The sequence below is a fragment of the Anolis carolinensis genome, chromosome 1 (assembly GCF_035594765.1).
Source record: "Anolis carolinensis isolate JA03-04 chromosome 1, rAnoCar3.1.pri, whole genome shotgun sequence".
NCBI classification, from domain to species: Eukaryota; Metazoa; Chordata; class Lepidosauria; order Squamata; family Dactyloidae; genus Anolis; species Anolis carolinensis.
In genome coordinates, this window is record NC_085841.1 from 162,016,316 (window position 1) to 162,033,591 (window position 17,276).

A 17,276-nucleotide genomic window follows, 5' to 3' on the forward strand; every position below is an offset into this window, starting at 1 on the left:
TGTAGAAGGGGCCTAAAATTCTCTTACTCTAACTATCTCTAGCTAGGGAACTATCATTAGAAATCTCTGTTAGCTAATGAAGTTGAAGCAACTTCAAAACCAAGACAGGAAGCATTTAATCAATAATGGATCATTTGTATACAGCAGGGGTCCCCAAACTAAGGCCCATGGGCCGGATGCAGCCCTTCAAGGTCATTTACCTGGCCCCTGCCCTTCATGTTAGATTTAGGCTCACCCAAAGTCAGAAATGACTTGAAAGCACACAACAACAACAATCCTAATTAACTTGACTATCTCATTGGCCAGAAGCAGACCCACACTTCCCATTGAAATCCTGATAGATTTATGTTGTTTAAAATTGTTTTTATTTTAAATATTGTCTTGTTCTTTCATTGTTTTTGTTGGTTTTTTTGCACTACAAATACGACATGTGCGTGCATAGGAATTTGTTTGTTTTTTTCAAATGATAATTTGGCCCCTCAACAATCTGAAGGATTTTAGACCGGCACTCTACTTAAAAAGTTTGAGGACCCCTGGTATACAGCATTCACTGACAAGAGACTTAGGCCCCATCCACACAACTGAATAAATTCCCACATTTCCTGCTTTGAACTGGAATATATGACAGTGTGGACCCGGGTAACTCAGTTCAAATCAGATATTGTGGGATTTTTTCCCCTTGATATTATGGATTATAGGGCAGTGTGGAAGGGCCCAAAGTGACAGCAGTTATCTTAGGCTTGATTCTAAGGACCTGATATGAATGTAAAGGCACAACAAACTTGACGGAAAAAATTAATCAGATCTTGGTCAATTCGGTAATGGAATGGAGTGTGAATCTCATGTGCACCATCTTGAGTCCCACAGAAGAAAGGCTATCAGTAAAATAAACAAACTGGTATGGGTGTTTATTTCCTTGCCATGCTCACCCTACAGCCTGAATTAGGAATCCTAGAGTCATAGGGTTGGAAGAGACCACAAGGGCCATCCAGTCCAACCCCCTGCCATGAATATGTGTGGGATGAACAATCTGCTCCTCCCCCCCTCCCCCGATAATGTTACCATCAGGGTTGGGCAGCAGTAATGATGGGAAGGAATCCTCTTCTCATGCCCCATCCATATGGTTTCTCCATCTAAGCTGCAATGCACCCCATAGATAAACTGACCATAGAAACATATTAACATGCAAACTAACTGCCTTCCCCAAACAAGGAACCATGAAAGAAAGTCAGCCAATAGTGGTCAGGTATGCAAAACCACCAGCAGTGGATAAGTATCCAAAATTATTCAAAACAGAGGGTTTAAAATGAATATTAAATGCTAACTTCTTGTTAAGTGCATCATCAATAAATAAAGAAGATCAGTGTTTCTTTTAGATTCTTCTGAGATGGACTAAGCTCTCACTTTTCACACTCTAAATGGGATGGTTCTCTTTTTTATGGGATTTAAGGTACAGTACTTATGTTGACCATGGATAGATCAAATGAGGGGGGTTTTTTTCTTTTGAATCAATCTTTTGACTAATATTTCTAGACTTATACACGTGTACATATAGTACTTCTTCTGAGGTTATGCTATGATGCATCTCCAGCAAGATTCTGGTCTAAATGAGCAAAGATACCGAATGGATGAGGCCTGGCTCGACAACAGTATACGTGAAAAAAAATCTTGGAGTCTTCGTGCACAACACCTTGAGCCAACAGTGTGATGCAGCAGCGTAAAAAGCCAATAGGATTTTGGGCTGCATCAAAAGGAGTATGGTGTCTAGATCGAGAGAAGTCATGGTGCCCCTCTATTCTCCTTTGGTTAGACATGAACTGGAATATTGTGTCAAATTCTGGGTGTCATAGTTTAAAAGATACATTGGGATACATTAATATATATTTTTTCAAGATAACATTCCAGGAAGAATGAGTGTGCCAGGAACTGCCTACCTTCATATTTGCATAAACATGTGAGCAAAAAATTATGCAATTGCTTGGTAGCCATTTAAAGGAAGAGACATTTGGCTCTCCACATTCCTTAATCCGACTAAAGCATACAGGAAAAAATTGAAGCCAAAATCCTCCCTCTATATGTTTTCCCCTCCCTCCCTCCCTCTTTGTATGAATCTGGTGTCAATTCTTTAAGGCATATTTATCTCAAGCCCTCTTACAAAATTAACTGGACTCCTTGGAGCCAAAGGTTCCACCCATCTGTGCAAGCATGTAAGCGAGTCCCTGCCAAACTTGCCCCAAGGCTTACAGAAGCATTTCCTCCTTCCTCGCCAATTCATCTGCACCTCTTAACAGAACTAACCTCAAGTCCTCAAGGACTTCCCATAAGAGCCTGTTTGATCACAGATGATGTATGTTTATTGCATTGAAAAGGCCAAGATCCTTCCTTGTTGGAAAAGCTCATATACATTTTTCAGTCACAAGCTATGGCACTTATGTTTGGTGGATCAAGACATTATTGTGGGTGTTTGTATAGCTCTCTCCTGGAATGCATTAAACCACAGTTCAGCAGAATTGACCTTGAAGGCATAGATCCATCAGAGTGGATTGTCATTCCATTGGTACAGATCACAATATTCAGCAATGTTAGGACTGTGCAATCAATGAAAAAAATGTTTGAATACTCATTACAAAATTAGGGGGTGGAGGAAAATCATTTCTAAAGTGTTTACGAAATTGGACGGGGTCCATATCTATATATATAAAAGGGTTGTGGAATCGCGGCACCGAGCAAAACAGCAAAAGTAAAGGCCCCCCAACCTCAAAATTTGACAACACAACCCATCATCCACGCCTTAAGGTTGATACAACAAAAAAGAACCTCCACGGGGCCTTAAAAACCCAGCCGTCAGCCTGGCTGGAAGGCCCCATGGTGGTTGGAGGAGAGGCCTCCACGAGGCGGGGCCTGTGACGCCCGCCGAAAAGGAGGCCCGTGAGGACCCAAGGTTTTTTTTTTATCACCCTTTTATATATATAGATTATTATTAAACCAAATAAAATATTATTATTATTATTATTATTATTATTATTATTATTATTATTATTACCACCAGCAGTGAGGAATAGTGGGCATTATTGTGGAGCCTTGCCCTTGCTCAAGATGTCTGCCTGTCTCCTTGGGCTCCTGCGTGCCCGGGGCTGGGCAGAGCTTGCTGGCGGGAGGCGTGTCGGGTCATGGGCGCGCGCCGGGCCCGTGGCGCGTTTCCGTCGCTGTGGCTGCTGCTCGGCCTTCGCTCCGCAGCGAGAGCGCACCGGCTGCTGGGCCCCAACCGCCGCGGCTTCAGTGCCGAGCCCATCCCGGTGGCGCCCAGCATAGAGTACCAAGTAGGGAGCTAGTGTCAGGACCCAGGCTACAGAGCACCAATAACCATACGCAGAGGCCAGATTCAATCTAATATCTTTATTAAGGAAATATATAAGATTAATAAAAATAAATGTAAGAGTTAGTTCAGAAGCAGACCTTTCAGGAAAGGTCAAAATTAGTCCAAAAAAGCAATGTCCAATATGAAATATTATGATCCAAAGTTGTAATCCAATAACCGAAACACTCACTTTGCCAGGCAAAGTGAGGGGAGATGACAAGGTCCTTTAGTCCATAAACTTGAGCAAGGCTAGGAAATAACTTGATACTTGAAGCAAGGCTTAAAACGTGGAACAAGGTAACAAGGAACAAGAACAAGGTCCGTGGAATAACTTGGTAAAATCCGTGATACAAGGCAAGGTATAGTCCCGGGAAACAAGCAAGGTCCGTAGGTAAACAAAGGCTGGAAACTGGAGCGAAGGCTGGAAAGCAGGGCAAGGCTTGAGCAGGAACGAGGTTTGAAACGGAGCGCGCTGTCCAGACACAACTCGCTCCGGAGGCTGACGAATTGACTCCGCGAAGTTACTACGCGGGTAAAACACCTATATAGAGTCTAACTTTCCCGCCGAAGCAGTTCTCTGGGAACCAGAAATGAAAGCTAAACTCTGGGACCAGATGTTTGACTCCCTAAAGATTCTCACGGAAAGCAGTCTTAATTGGCTACATTCTTAGCTGCAATTCTAGCACTCCTGCGCGAAGCTGCTTCCAAACCCCTCTGTTGTTTACAAAACTCACGGCGCAAGAACACGGGAGATGTGGGCTCTGGGTTTGTTTGACATACTTCTGGGACACAACTTTCTTGCAGGTGCAAGGTTCCCAGATCTGCCTGGGAAAGATCTGGCTGAGAAGATTCCAGTTCTGACTGGGAAGGTAAAAAACCCAAGTTTTCTTCTTCATCAGGGATTACAATGTCCTGAGCAGGACTACAAGGCCCATGGGTCATCACACTATCCCCCTCCTCAAGGCCCCTCCCAAACTGGGGCCCTCTCCCCGAGGCGCGAGGTCGCGGCTTGGCGGGATAGGTCTGATGAAAGCGACGGGTTAGATCAGGAGCATGGACTGTGGAGGCGTCTTCCCAAGAGCGTTCCTCAGGGCCAAAACCCACCCAGTCAATGAGATATTGTAGGCGGCGGCGGTGAAAGCGAGAATCCAAAATGTCCTGAACCTCGAACTCCTCCTCCCCATTCATCAAAACAGGAGGGGGGGCCGGTTGGTCTGTATCAGGACGCACACCATCCGCCGGAAGGAGCAGGGAGCGGTGAAACACTGGGTGGATGCGCATTGAACGCGGAAGTTGGAGTTTGAAAGTCACGGGGTTTAATTGCGCCACCACTGGATAGGGGCCAATGAAACGGGCATCTAACTTCCGGCAAGGGCGGTGGGAGGGCAGAAAGCGAGTGGACAGAAGAACCCGATCTCCTACCTTGATTTCGGGGCCCGGCTGGCGATGTTTGTCAGCGTGGCGTTTATAGTCCTCCTTGGCTTGGTCTAGTTGCTGGAGCAAAAGTTGTTGTACCGCTGTGAGTTCCTGCAGCCAATCCTCTGCTGCGGGAACTTCTGAAGTTTCAATGACAGGGGGAAAGAAACGTGGATGGAAGCCGTAGTTTGCAAAGAACGGTGTTTCTTTTGTAGAAGCTTGAACTCCATTGTTATAGGCAAACTCTGACAGTGGTAACAGAGAAGCCCAATTGTCCTGTTGGTAGTTTACATAACAGCGAAGATACTGCTCCAAAGTGGCATTGGTGCGCTCAGTTTGCCCATCTGTTTGGGGATGATGAGCTGAAGATAAGCGAGAGTCTATGCCCAATAGTTTTTGTAGTGCCTTCCAAAAACGAGAGGTGAATTGGGAACCACGGTCTGTGACTAAACTCTTGGGCAATCCATGTAGTCTGAAAACATGTAGAAGGAATAGATCTGCAGTCTCTTTGGCCGTGGGAAGACCTTCACAGGGAATGAAATGGGCTAACTTGGTGAAAAGGTCCACCACCACTAGGATCGTGGTGAATCCACAGGAAGGTGGTAGGTCAGTGATGAAATCCGCAGAAATTATTTCCCATGGCCGAGATGGGGTAGGAAGGGGATGCAGAAGCCCTGAGGGCTTCTCCCTTCTTATCTTGGAGCGCTGGCATACTGGGCAGGTGTTGACATATTTTTCCACATCTTTGCGGATCTTGGGCCACCAAAAATCTCTTAGGATCAGATGCATGGTTTTAAATAGTCCGAAATGCCCTGCTGGTTTGCAGTCATGACACAGACGAAGCGCTTTTTCCCTGCCCGGTCCGGGTGGGATATAAACATGATTTCTATAGCATAGCAGTCCATCTTTAAGCGAAAAGGGAAAATGCAGACCTTGACGAAGTTGGTCCTGCGCCCAGGCATCTGCTTGCTGACTAGCCCTGATTTCTTGAGCACAGATGGGTCCTGGAGTAGAGGAAGTTGAACCAATGGGAGTGGATTTGGTGTTCCCCACTGTGAGCGTGGCAAAGTTCTCGGGTTGTAGTAGTTGGGATTCAAAGGTCTCCTTGCGTCCTGCAGCGTATTCCGGTTTACGTGACAGGGCGTCTGCTTGCTTGGTTTGGGCTGGGGTCACATAATGAATCTGGAAGTTGAAACGTTCAAAGAACAAAGCCCAACGTTGCTGCCTCTGATTTAGTTTGCGGGCAGTTCTTAGATGTTCTAGATTTCGATGATCAGTGTGGACTTCAATGGGAAATTTGGCCCCTTCTAGCCAATGTCTCCAAGTTTCAAAGGCTGCCTTTATGGCCAGTAGTTCCTTTTCCCAAATGGTGTAATTTCTCTCTGGTGTGGTTAGTTGACGGGAGTAAAAGGCACAGGGACGAAGGTGGTCTCCCACCGGTTGTAGGAGCACAGCCCCAATTGCCACATCAGAGGCGTCCGCTTGCACAACAAAAGGGGTTCCAGGATCTGGGTGCTGTAGAATTGGCTGGGACGTGAATAATTTCTTTAGTTGTTGGAACCCTTTCTCTGCTTGATCAGTCCAGCGGAAGGGCTGTTTTCCACGGATGCAGCTAGTGATTGGGTCAGACCAGCGGGCAAAATCTGGAATGAACTTGCGGTAATAGTTCGCGAACCCCAAGAATCGCTGTACCTCTTTCTTGTTAGTTGGCGCCCGCCATTCCAATACTGCTGAAACCTTGGCTGGATCCATGGAGAGCCCTAGAGGCGAGATACGGTAACCAAGGAAATCTACCTCTTGTAGATCAAAAGCGCATTTTTCCAACTTGGCATAAAGTCCATGATCCCGCAATCGTTGTAACACCATTTTGACGTGGTTCTCATGTTCTGATTGTGATCTAGAAAACACCAAAAAATCGTCCAGGTAGATTATCAAGAACCTATCTAGATAGTCCTGAAAAATGTCATTGACAAAATGCTGGAACGTTGCGGGAGCTCCGCATAATCCATAATTCATAACTCGGGACTCGAATAATCCGAATTTGGTCTGGAAGGCGGTCTTCCACTCGTCCCCTTCTCTGATGCGAACTAAGTTGTAAGCCCCCCGAAGATCCAGCTTGGTGTAAACCTTGGCTCCTCGAAGCCGATCCAGTAGATCCGAGATTAAGGGCAGGGGATAGCTGTTCCGCTTGGTGATATTGTTCAATGCTCTGTAGTCCACCACCAAGCGTAGTTCCCCTGACTTCTTCTTCACAAACATCACTGGGGAGGCGGCTGGGGATTGAGAGGGTCTAATGAATCCCTTACGAAGGTTTGTCTCTATGAATTCCCTGAGAGCTTCTTGCTCTGGTTCAGTCAGGGAGTATAGGTGCCCTCGCGGGATCGGGGCCCCCTCCACCAGGTCAATGGCACAGTCATAAGGTCTATGTGGGGGTAATTTCTCGGCTTCTTTTTCATTGAATACATCCCAATACTCGGAGTACTTCTTGGGCAGGGTGATGATGGGCTCGGTGTCTGTGGCATGGCAGACCTTGGCTACAAGGCAATGGTTTTGGCAGTACTGTGAAGCAAACTGCAGTTCTCTGTTGGACCAGGAGATGCTTGGGTCATGAAGTGTCAGCCATGGAATTCCCAAAATCACAGGGAAATGGGGAACCTCGGTAACAAAGAAAGAAATCTCTTCCATATGTTCCCTTATCCACATCCTGGTGGGTTCCGACCACTGACTTACGGGGCCCGTCTTGAGGGGGCGGCCGTCTATGGCTTGCACCACACGGGCATTCTTGAAATCATGATATTGTAATCCCAGAGAGTCGGCATACTCTCTATCAATGAAATTGTTGGTGGCTCCGGAGTCTATCATGGCGTGGATCATGACGGGTCCCCTTTTTGCTGACCATAAGGTGACCACGAGAAGGAACAGGACCCCGGTTGGCGGCTCTTGAACGGGTTTTTTGACCGGGTTGGCGAGCCTCTCTACGCCCGGTCGTTGGCTTCCCCCGCCGGCTGTGTGCCAGCCGGCTCAGACGCCTTCGTCTCCGTGGAGGACGCCGCCGCAAGACGGGCGGCGGGCTTCCCTTTGGCTGGGCACTCTCTGGCGAAGTGGCCCCCGTTCCCGCAGTACCAACAGAGGTTTAAGCGTTGACGACGGGCCTTCTCGGCGGCATCTAATCTGGGACGCACGTTGCCCAACTGCATCGGCACCTCCTCGCTTCCTCTGGGGTATGGGGTTGGTGGTGGGGGTCTCCACACTGGACGTGGCTGAACGCTGGCGGGAGCGGGGGGTTTTGCCCCAGCTCTACCGCTCTGGCCTCGAACCCACTGTTTCCTGTTGGCAATCATGACTTCAGCCCGTAAACATTGATCAATGAGTGCTTCGAGGGTCTGGGGAGGATCCACCTTGGAGATTTCCTCCAGCATTTCGATGTTGAGACCCTCCCGGAATTGTCCCCTGAGGGCTACATCATTCCAGCCGGTGTTATGGGCCAGCACTCGGAACTCGGCTATGTACTGAGACATAGGTCTGTCTCCTTGGAAGAGGCGACGGAGTTTGTGACCGGCTGCCTCCAAATTGTCCTCGATTCCCCAAGTCTCTTTAAGGTGGTCCAAGAAGCGTTGCGCGGATCTTAGGTGTGGAGAGGCTTGGTCGAACAGTGCCGTCGCCCAGTTGGCCGCTGGCCCGTCTAGAAGACTGTAAACCCACGCCACCTTGATGTCTTCTTGGGGAAATTCGGCAGCACGGGCCTCTAGATAAGCTTGGCATTGGCGACGGAAAACATGAACCTTAGAAGCTTCTCCAGTAAACTTGGTTGGCAACGCCATGGCCGGTAGACGGATTCCGCGTTCCTTCAAACCTTTTATTTCTCCATCCTGGGCATTAAGCTTATCACGGATTCGATCCACCTCATCTTTGTCGATGGTGTAGGTAATCGGCTGGCCGCTCGGCCCAGGTACGGTTCCGGTAGACATTCTGGCCGAGGTTAATTGGTGCTTAGGGTGGCGGAGTCAAACTGTCAGGACCCAGGCTACAGAGCACCAATAACCATACGCAGAGGCCAGATTCAATCTAATATCTTTATTAAGGAAATATATAAGATTAATAAAAATAAATGTAAGAGTTAGTTCAGAAGCAGACCTTTCAGGAAAGGTCAAAATTAGTCCAAAAAAGCAATGTCCAATATGAAATATTATGATCCAAAGTTGTAATCCAATAACCGAAACACTCACTTTGCCAGGCAAAGTGAGGGGAGATGACAAGGTCCTTTAGTCCATAAACTTGAGCAAGGCTAGGAAATAACTTGATACTTGAAGCAAGGCTTAAAACGTGGAACAAGGTAACAAGGAACAAGAACAAGGTCCGTGGAATAACTTGGTAAAATCCGTGATACAAGGCAAGGTATAGTCCCGGGAAACAAGCAAGGTCCGTAGGTAAACAAAGGCTGGAAACTGGAGCGAAGGCTGGAAAGCAGGGCAAGGCTTGAGCAGGAACGAGGTTTGAAACGGAGCGCGCTGTCCAGACACAACTCGCTCCGGAGGCTGACGAATTGACTCCGCGAAGTTACTACGCGGGTAAAACACCTATATAGAGTCTAACTTTCCCGCCGAAGCAGTTCTCTGGGAACCAGAAACGAAAGCTAAACTCTGGGACCAGATGTTTGACTCCCTAAAGATTCTCACGGAAAGCAGTCTTAATTGGCTACATTCTTAGCTGCAATTCTAGCACTCCTGCGCGAAGCTGCTTCCAAACCCCTCTGTTGTTTACAAAACTCACGGCGCAAGAACACGGGAGATGTGGGCTCTGGGTTTGTTTGACATACTTCTGGGACACAACTTTCTTGCAGGTGCAAGGTTCCCAGATCTGCCTGGGAAAGATCTGGCTGAGAAGATTCCAGTTCTGACTGGGAAGGTAAAAAACCCAAGTTTTCTTCTTCATCAGGGATTACAATGTCCTGAGCAGGACTACAAGGCCCATGGGTCATCACAGCTAGTGACGCCCGGCCGGGGTTGCATTAGCCTCCTCAGCGCCCCGGGATGGAGCGGATGGAGGAAGCAGCACGTGGGCAGGAGCATAATAATAATAATAATAATAATAATAATAATAATAATAATAATAATAATAATATTACATATGATATATAATATTACAGGTCTGCAAGGAATACAGTGATCCTAATAGTATAATAGCTGGGTGTTATTACATATTATTATTATTCTAATATTTATGATTATATTATTCTAATAGTATATGATTATATTACTTTGATATATTATTATCATAATATTTAATTTTATATTATTGTAGATAATTTTATTATTTTAATATATTATTTTGTTATTACATATTATTCTAATATTTATGATTATATTATTCTAATAGTATATTATTATATTACTTTGATATATTATTATCATAATCTTTAATTTTATATTGTATATTATTATATTAGATTATTTTAATACATTATTTTATTATTACATATTATTATTCTAATATATTATTATATTATTCTAATAGTATATGATTATATTACTTTAATATATTATTATATTATTCCATCACCCTTTTATATATATACATTAGATTATTATATAATTTTCATATATTATTTTATCATATATATATATATATATATATATATATATATATATATATATATATATAGGTCAAGTTGTTTGCGCCGTGACTATAACAACACAACTATGCACAAAAGCCTTGCCTCAAGGTTCATACAACACAACCAAACCCCCAAAACGGAGCCGGGACCCGCAAAACCCCCAAAACCGCTCTAATAAGAAAACAGAACAATATAATCTCTAAAATCAGGACAATACTCACAAGTATTGTGAGTCAACATACTCACACTCACAAGACAGGAGAATTCCAGACAGAAAACAATCAGATCCAGCTAACACCTCCCAACAAAGAATTCCCTCAACCAGGAAACACCCAGGCCTCGAACCTGCAAGGCCATTCAGTGCTAATTGAGGTAACTAATTCCAACATTCATTCTTCCTGAACTCAGACTATTCATTGCTATTCGACCTGGCCGCCAACAAGCAATTCCACAAGGTAGAAAGCGGCCAGGCTTCCGAGCAGCAAGACTATTCACTCCTGTTCAACCACCCCAACCAGAATATACCTTCAGGTTTGTAAGCCATCAGGCCACTCCACCCCATTCAACCAGCCCAAGCAAGGAGGCCCCTATTTAGAAACTGCCCAGGCTTAGTAGCACAAAGGCTATTCAGTGCAACTCCAATTGGCCACAGCAACGCGTGGCAGGGCACAGCTAGTCATAACTATAATGAGTTAACTACTTGTTTGTTACTTTTTGTTAAGTAATTGTGCCAATGGGGAAACTTCAGGGGTGTCTTTCTCCCTTATTGTTAGAGGTATTGGCATGGAACTTGCCATGATTAGAGAATACATTTACAACTGTTAGCCCATCAAGTTTAGGAATGTTTCACTCATCCATGAATTTTTGGAGAATTTTCAAAGTTTTTACAAACAACATTTTTAAAAAACAAATCTACAAGAGCTATCTCCTTGAATTTTCTATACCATGACACCCAAGTTTCAGAAACATTCTCCCCAAGTTTCAGAAATATTCATATATTTTAGAGAATTTTAAAAAGGTTTTGACAAAAACAAACCAAACTGCCACTAAGCCCCTTCTGCCATCCATGTTCTGCCTGCTGCCAAAAGCCCTAATGTCAGGAGCAACTATGGGAGAAAGAGCTTTAAATTATTTCCTAACCTGCTGCCTGATCTTTATTTTTTTTAAGACCAAGAAATTGTATGAGAAGCTGTTAGTTCAGCTTGAAATATTTTGGAAGCTCCTTTCATAATACTAGCAAAGGTGCAAAATACTGTACATGCTTTTCCCTAAGCCAAACTGGGTGATTGCTTTTAACACCTGAGGCTTTCACAAGGCATTGAAATGGCAAGAAGACACTTCAAATTCACCTCTTTTGGCTAAGAATGATGTGATCTAAGTCCCCACATGAAGAAAGCTTCAGAAACTGAACGTATAAGTTGTTGAGTGTAACAAAGGGCCCTTCCACACTGTCCCTACATCCCAGGATCTGATTCCAGCTTTTCTGCTTTAAACTGGATTATATGAGTCCACACTGCCAGATAACCTGGGATAATAATTAAAAAAAAACCTGGGGTCAGATCCAGTCTGGAAGGGCCCAAAGAAAGAAAAAGAGAGCCAGAGTAGGAGAGCTGAGTCTATGTATGGTATCTCTCTAGAGAACGAATGTAGAAACAGTGGTCTTTGGCTGTTAGGGATTCCTCTTCTTCAGAAGAGTAAGGGGAGCAGGAAAGTGTTCATGAATCTGAGGGTGAGTTGGAATCTGAGGAGGAGATTTTGCAAGTACCCACATTTCAGGAGCGGCAAAACGAAACAGAGCAGATACGTCATTCAGCTAGAATAGCTACCAGAAATGCAGCTGAGTAATTAGGAACTGCCCTAACAGCTGTGAGGGGACTCAGGGCTATAAAACAGAAGCAGGTGCAGCCAGCTCTTGCTGGTAACAAACTGACTCTTCGCTCCCCTTGTGCCTGCTTCAAGTCTGCATCTGGGAAACTGCTCCTAAGGATTTATTGCTGTTTCTTTGTCTGAAGTAAGACTGCTATTTGATTTTGGAATTTAACAGAGACTATGAACTGTATTTACCCTAAGACTTCTTTGCTTCCTTTTGCATTATTCCACTGAGTGTGCTGTACTTTATGTTTTGCTGAAATAAAGCAGTTTTCATTTACTTACCACAGTGTTTTAAGGCTGTTCTTCAAACAGGACAGAGGCTCTCTGTTAGGATATTTAAGCCAGGAAAGGATAACTGAGATAGGGGGTTTGCACTTCACTGCCCCTCCAATGGAAGGCTGTTGTACATTTTCACTCAAAGAACTGTTGGAAATGTGTTTAGGGAGTGAATTTCCATTTGCAGGGCTCGGGCCCTGCCTATCTCTGTGGTTGTTTCTCCTCCTATGAACCAGGGTGGTCCTCCTCTCGCTCCTGCTACCATCACAAGCACGATTGGTTGGGACGAGGGATAAGGCCTTCTCAGTAGTGACTCCTCAGCTCTAAAATGACCTTCCCAGAGAGATCAGGCAAGCCCCCTCTCCATCCTCCTTTTGCAAGGATCTGAAATCCTGGTGGTTACAGCAGATCTTTGAGCATGACTAATCTTTGGCCCTCCTGGCTATGTTCCCGCTCAGCACTTTACCCACTTCCTGGCCCCATATTGTACTGTGGCACTTGACATGCCTAGCAGCTTATAGTTAGCCACCCCAACGCTGAACCCTGGTCACTGTATCCTGGTTTGTTGATGGAGTTTTCTGTCATTAGTTTTTAAATTTTTGTCAACTGATTGATTTGTATGTCTTGTGCACTTATATTCATTATTGTTATGTTTTCGCTGTTGTATGGTTTCTGTTATGTTGGAAACCGCCCTGAGTCCCTTGAGGAGATAGGGCGATATGCAAATAAAGTTTTATTTATTTATTTATTTATTTATTTATTATTTCTAGATTTTTCAGTTAATTTGGTGCCCATTGCTCGAACATTTCTGCAGTTTTTAAGGTCCAAGGGGGAGATGCCTTGATGCCTAATATCACTCCTGATGACATCTAGGATCTTTAATGACTGGGTTATCACTTGGATGTGTGTGTGAGTGTGTATGTTTGATGGAAGACAGGATAGGAGGTAGCTTGATAGACACCGTTCTTTATTTTGGATTGAAGTGGCATTTCCCAGCCTGCATACTTGCAAACACATTGAAATAAGAATTGAAAAATGCTAGGGAGAAATTCCTCTTCCCTTGTAGTTTAGAGTTTTCAAAGAATAATGTAGATTACAGACTTGTAGTGTGCTTTGTACTATATATTGGTGTGGGTCTGTGTGCAGTGGTGGCCAGGCAAGAGAGATTCTTCTTCTTGTAGCACAGGAGTGTCAAACTCATTTTCACTAAGGGTCACATCAACTTTATGGTTGTTTTCACAGGTCACAAAAGTTGTTGTGGTGGGCTGGATTTGGCCCACTGACCTTGTGTTTGTCATGTGTGTTGTAGCTAAAGGTTTGTGTCATTGGCAAGAATGCCTGCAGCATTACTCATTTCACTTGTGTGATGCTAGTAACAGCAATATGATAGATTGGTAAAGAATGACAAAATAGCAAAGCATGAAGCTCACATGTCCAGTGGTTTATTACAAGAATGAGCAGATAGTATGGATATGGAGAGAATTAATGCACTTTTTGAAGACTATCCATTTTTGAAGACTACTTGCTTATTCTGGACAAAATTTGCACAGAGCATTTTTTCACCAAAACCAGCAGTTTCTGCCCCCAAAACTAGAATTATATTACTTTCTGCACATAAAATTCTGTTTCCTGTGTAGTAGTTTTCTTCTCTTGGTATAAGCGCACACACATAGAATTATGTGCACATTTTGCACAGAATAAGTCCCAAACTGCTAAGATTCTCATCAGCCCAGGATTCCTTTCACCAAGACTACCCAACATTTAAGAAACACATTATTCAACAATCTTTAAAAATTTTGCATCCTTGGTAGAGATGCATTAATTCAAAAATGTAGTCATTTTTTCTCCCCAAGGTTTCTATAGAACTATGTTCTTCCTTAGTTTGTAATCATTCTATGCTTGGAATTTTCTTCTTAAATCTTCAAATTGCACAGAAAACCCTACTTATTTATTATGAGTTTTGTGAAGCTGATCTTTTTATTCATAAGTTTGCCCAGTGGGTGGAAATAACACTCTCATCTTTCCCATGGGCTGGGATTACTTTGGGGAGTCGGCTGCAATGTTTTACTTATTAAAACTGAGCCATCTTGATTCAGTTAGCTGAAAGGTCCTTTTCAGCAACAGTTAAATTCTAAGCTCATAATGGAAAATACCTCCAATATCATCGCAGCCTCTTTCAAGGAGAGAAACATCTTAAGACCTTTGCTCTGTCCTTTTTCATACAATATATTCCATGCTTTATGTAGTGCAATGATGTACCTAGGAATTTAAGAGCCTTCCAATCAACCCATTTATCTTTCTGATCCCTCTGTAAACAGCTCTTACAAACACTCAGCATTCATCATCTCCACTCATAAAACAAAGCAAACAGAGCTGATAAATGAACTTGTATAATCTCCTTTCAAACTCTAGAGATAAGGGTGTCTCCCCTCCCACACAGACACACCATCAATTGTTGCTTTTGCTTCAAAAAGTACAGGTTCCCAAGGTAAAGTAATCCGGAATGTACTTCAATACATTTTCCTTCAGAACACTGTGTAGATTCTTGATATACCTAGTGTTTCTTCAGGACACTGTTTATGTTTCTGAAAAAAATAAGTAGTGCTGGAAGGAACAGCAACTGAGGCTCCCAGGCATTTAATGTTTTTAATTCCAATTTCCTCCTGTTTGGTCCAAGTCACCATGTAGTATATTGAAGGCCAAATTATTCCTGATCACAGACTTTTAGCAATGCAAGGCATATCTTTCCTTGGCCCATCACGCAGGGTAGAAAGTGCATACTGTTTGTTTACCATTCCCCACAGTAAATTGCCTCCTGAAAGAATTAGAGCAGGCATACTATATATATATATATATATATATATATATATATATATATATATATATATATATCCACTATCTACCCCAGTCTCCCAACTCTCCAGACTGCCCAGGATACTCCAGAGTTTCAAGCAAATTCAGAAGTATCCATTGATGTTTCCTAGGCCACTTCCACACTGCACAATATCCCAGGGTCTGATCTGAGATTATCTACTTTAAACTGGATTATATGAGTCTTCACTGCCAGATAATATGGGATAAGCAGATAATCTGGGATATAGGTGTGGAAGGAGTCTTAGGGTGGGTAAATGTTGGGTTAAAGCTAAAGAAAACTCATGAATACTGTCAACAGTCCATTCACTGGAAGTACAAGGGTTTTGGCCCTTGTAGACAAGCATCTAGTATAGTCTATGAAAGCTTATGCTATCAACTTTGTTTGATCATTCTTTGAGATACTACAAGATCCCTTTGCATACTGCACTCTCATGTCTTTTAAAACTATTGTTATTTTACCCCACGTAACTGACCCCGGTTTTAGTCCCTGTTTTGGCTGGTTGTTTTGTGTATTTTATGTTGAATTGGATGTCTTTATTGTTAGGATATTATTGTAGTATTGTTATGCAATTTGTCCAATGTTTCTAAGGCATCTAATAAATATAAAAAGTAGCTTTAAAACTGGAGATTCCTAGTTCCATTGACTTTTCTAGTTATGTCTCCTCCTTCACTGTGGAGACCCTTAATAGGAAATACGTGCCTGTTCCCCTTTTGTAAATTTGTGGTTAGTTGCCTGGGTTCATGTGAAGATTGAGTGTGATTTTTGAAAAATTGAGGGAGACAAAAAACTGCAGATTTGTTAAATTCTACATTAAGAAGGGAGTTATATTCATAGCTCCTTGGCTATGCACATTTAAGTTGACTAGCTGCAAGATGAGATTTAGAGTAGCAATCAACTTATTTTGCTTAGTTTCATTGCATGTGCAGCTAATGTGTTTCCTGAATTATTGGGGAGGTAACTGTTGGCCCTTTCACACAGCCATATAACCTAGAATATCAAGGTAGATAATGCACAGTATCTGCTTTGAACTGGATTATCTGAATCCACACTGCCATAAAATCCATTCAATGTGGATTTTATACAGTTGTATAAAATCCATTGCTTCTCAGAAAATATGTGTGTGTTTCTGAAGGGGGTTAGAGATGCAAAGAGGTCAAACCTCTTTGATTTTTTTAAATGCTTGCTCCTTACACAGTTTATACACTCAAGAGACATTTATTATGTATCTTATTACTATAATTGCCTTTTAGGAATTCTGTAGCATACCTTCAGGCAAGTGATTAGAAACATTTTAAGGGACACCTGAAGCACTGTTAAGCTACTTTATCCCATGAATACATCTGGAAGCAATTTCATTCTCTTTACATGGATTCATAGAAGAGAATGTACATTTGCAGCAGTTTCCATTCCATCCACCTCTCTCCCCAACTCACTAAGATGTTAACAAAATCATGAGGTGAAGGGTAACCCCTGTAAAAAGGCCTAAACATGTACAGTCAATTCATTGCATGCTATATTTATTATGTAGGGAACCAAGAAAAGTAATGAGAGGACATTAACCAGCAGTAACACTGATAACAAGAACCGTGTTGTCCATTCCAGTCAACATCTGCCAGGCAGAAAACATTGCTAATATATTCCAAATTGTATCAGTTCCAGTCCAAGATCAAATCTGAGATTATGAATATATTTCAAAACAATGCCTGAGCACAAATCTAAGAAGAAATATTGGTGTGAGGTTAACACTTCCCAGTTGGGATTTTCCAAGCAAAAAAAGTTATAAAACAGAGGGAAATCCATGGGAGTCCACAACAAACACAGTAGATATCATCTACTGTCTAATTTGATTAAGGTTGTTGATACAG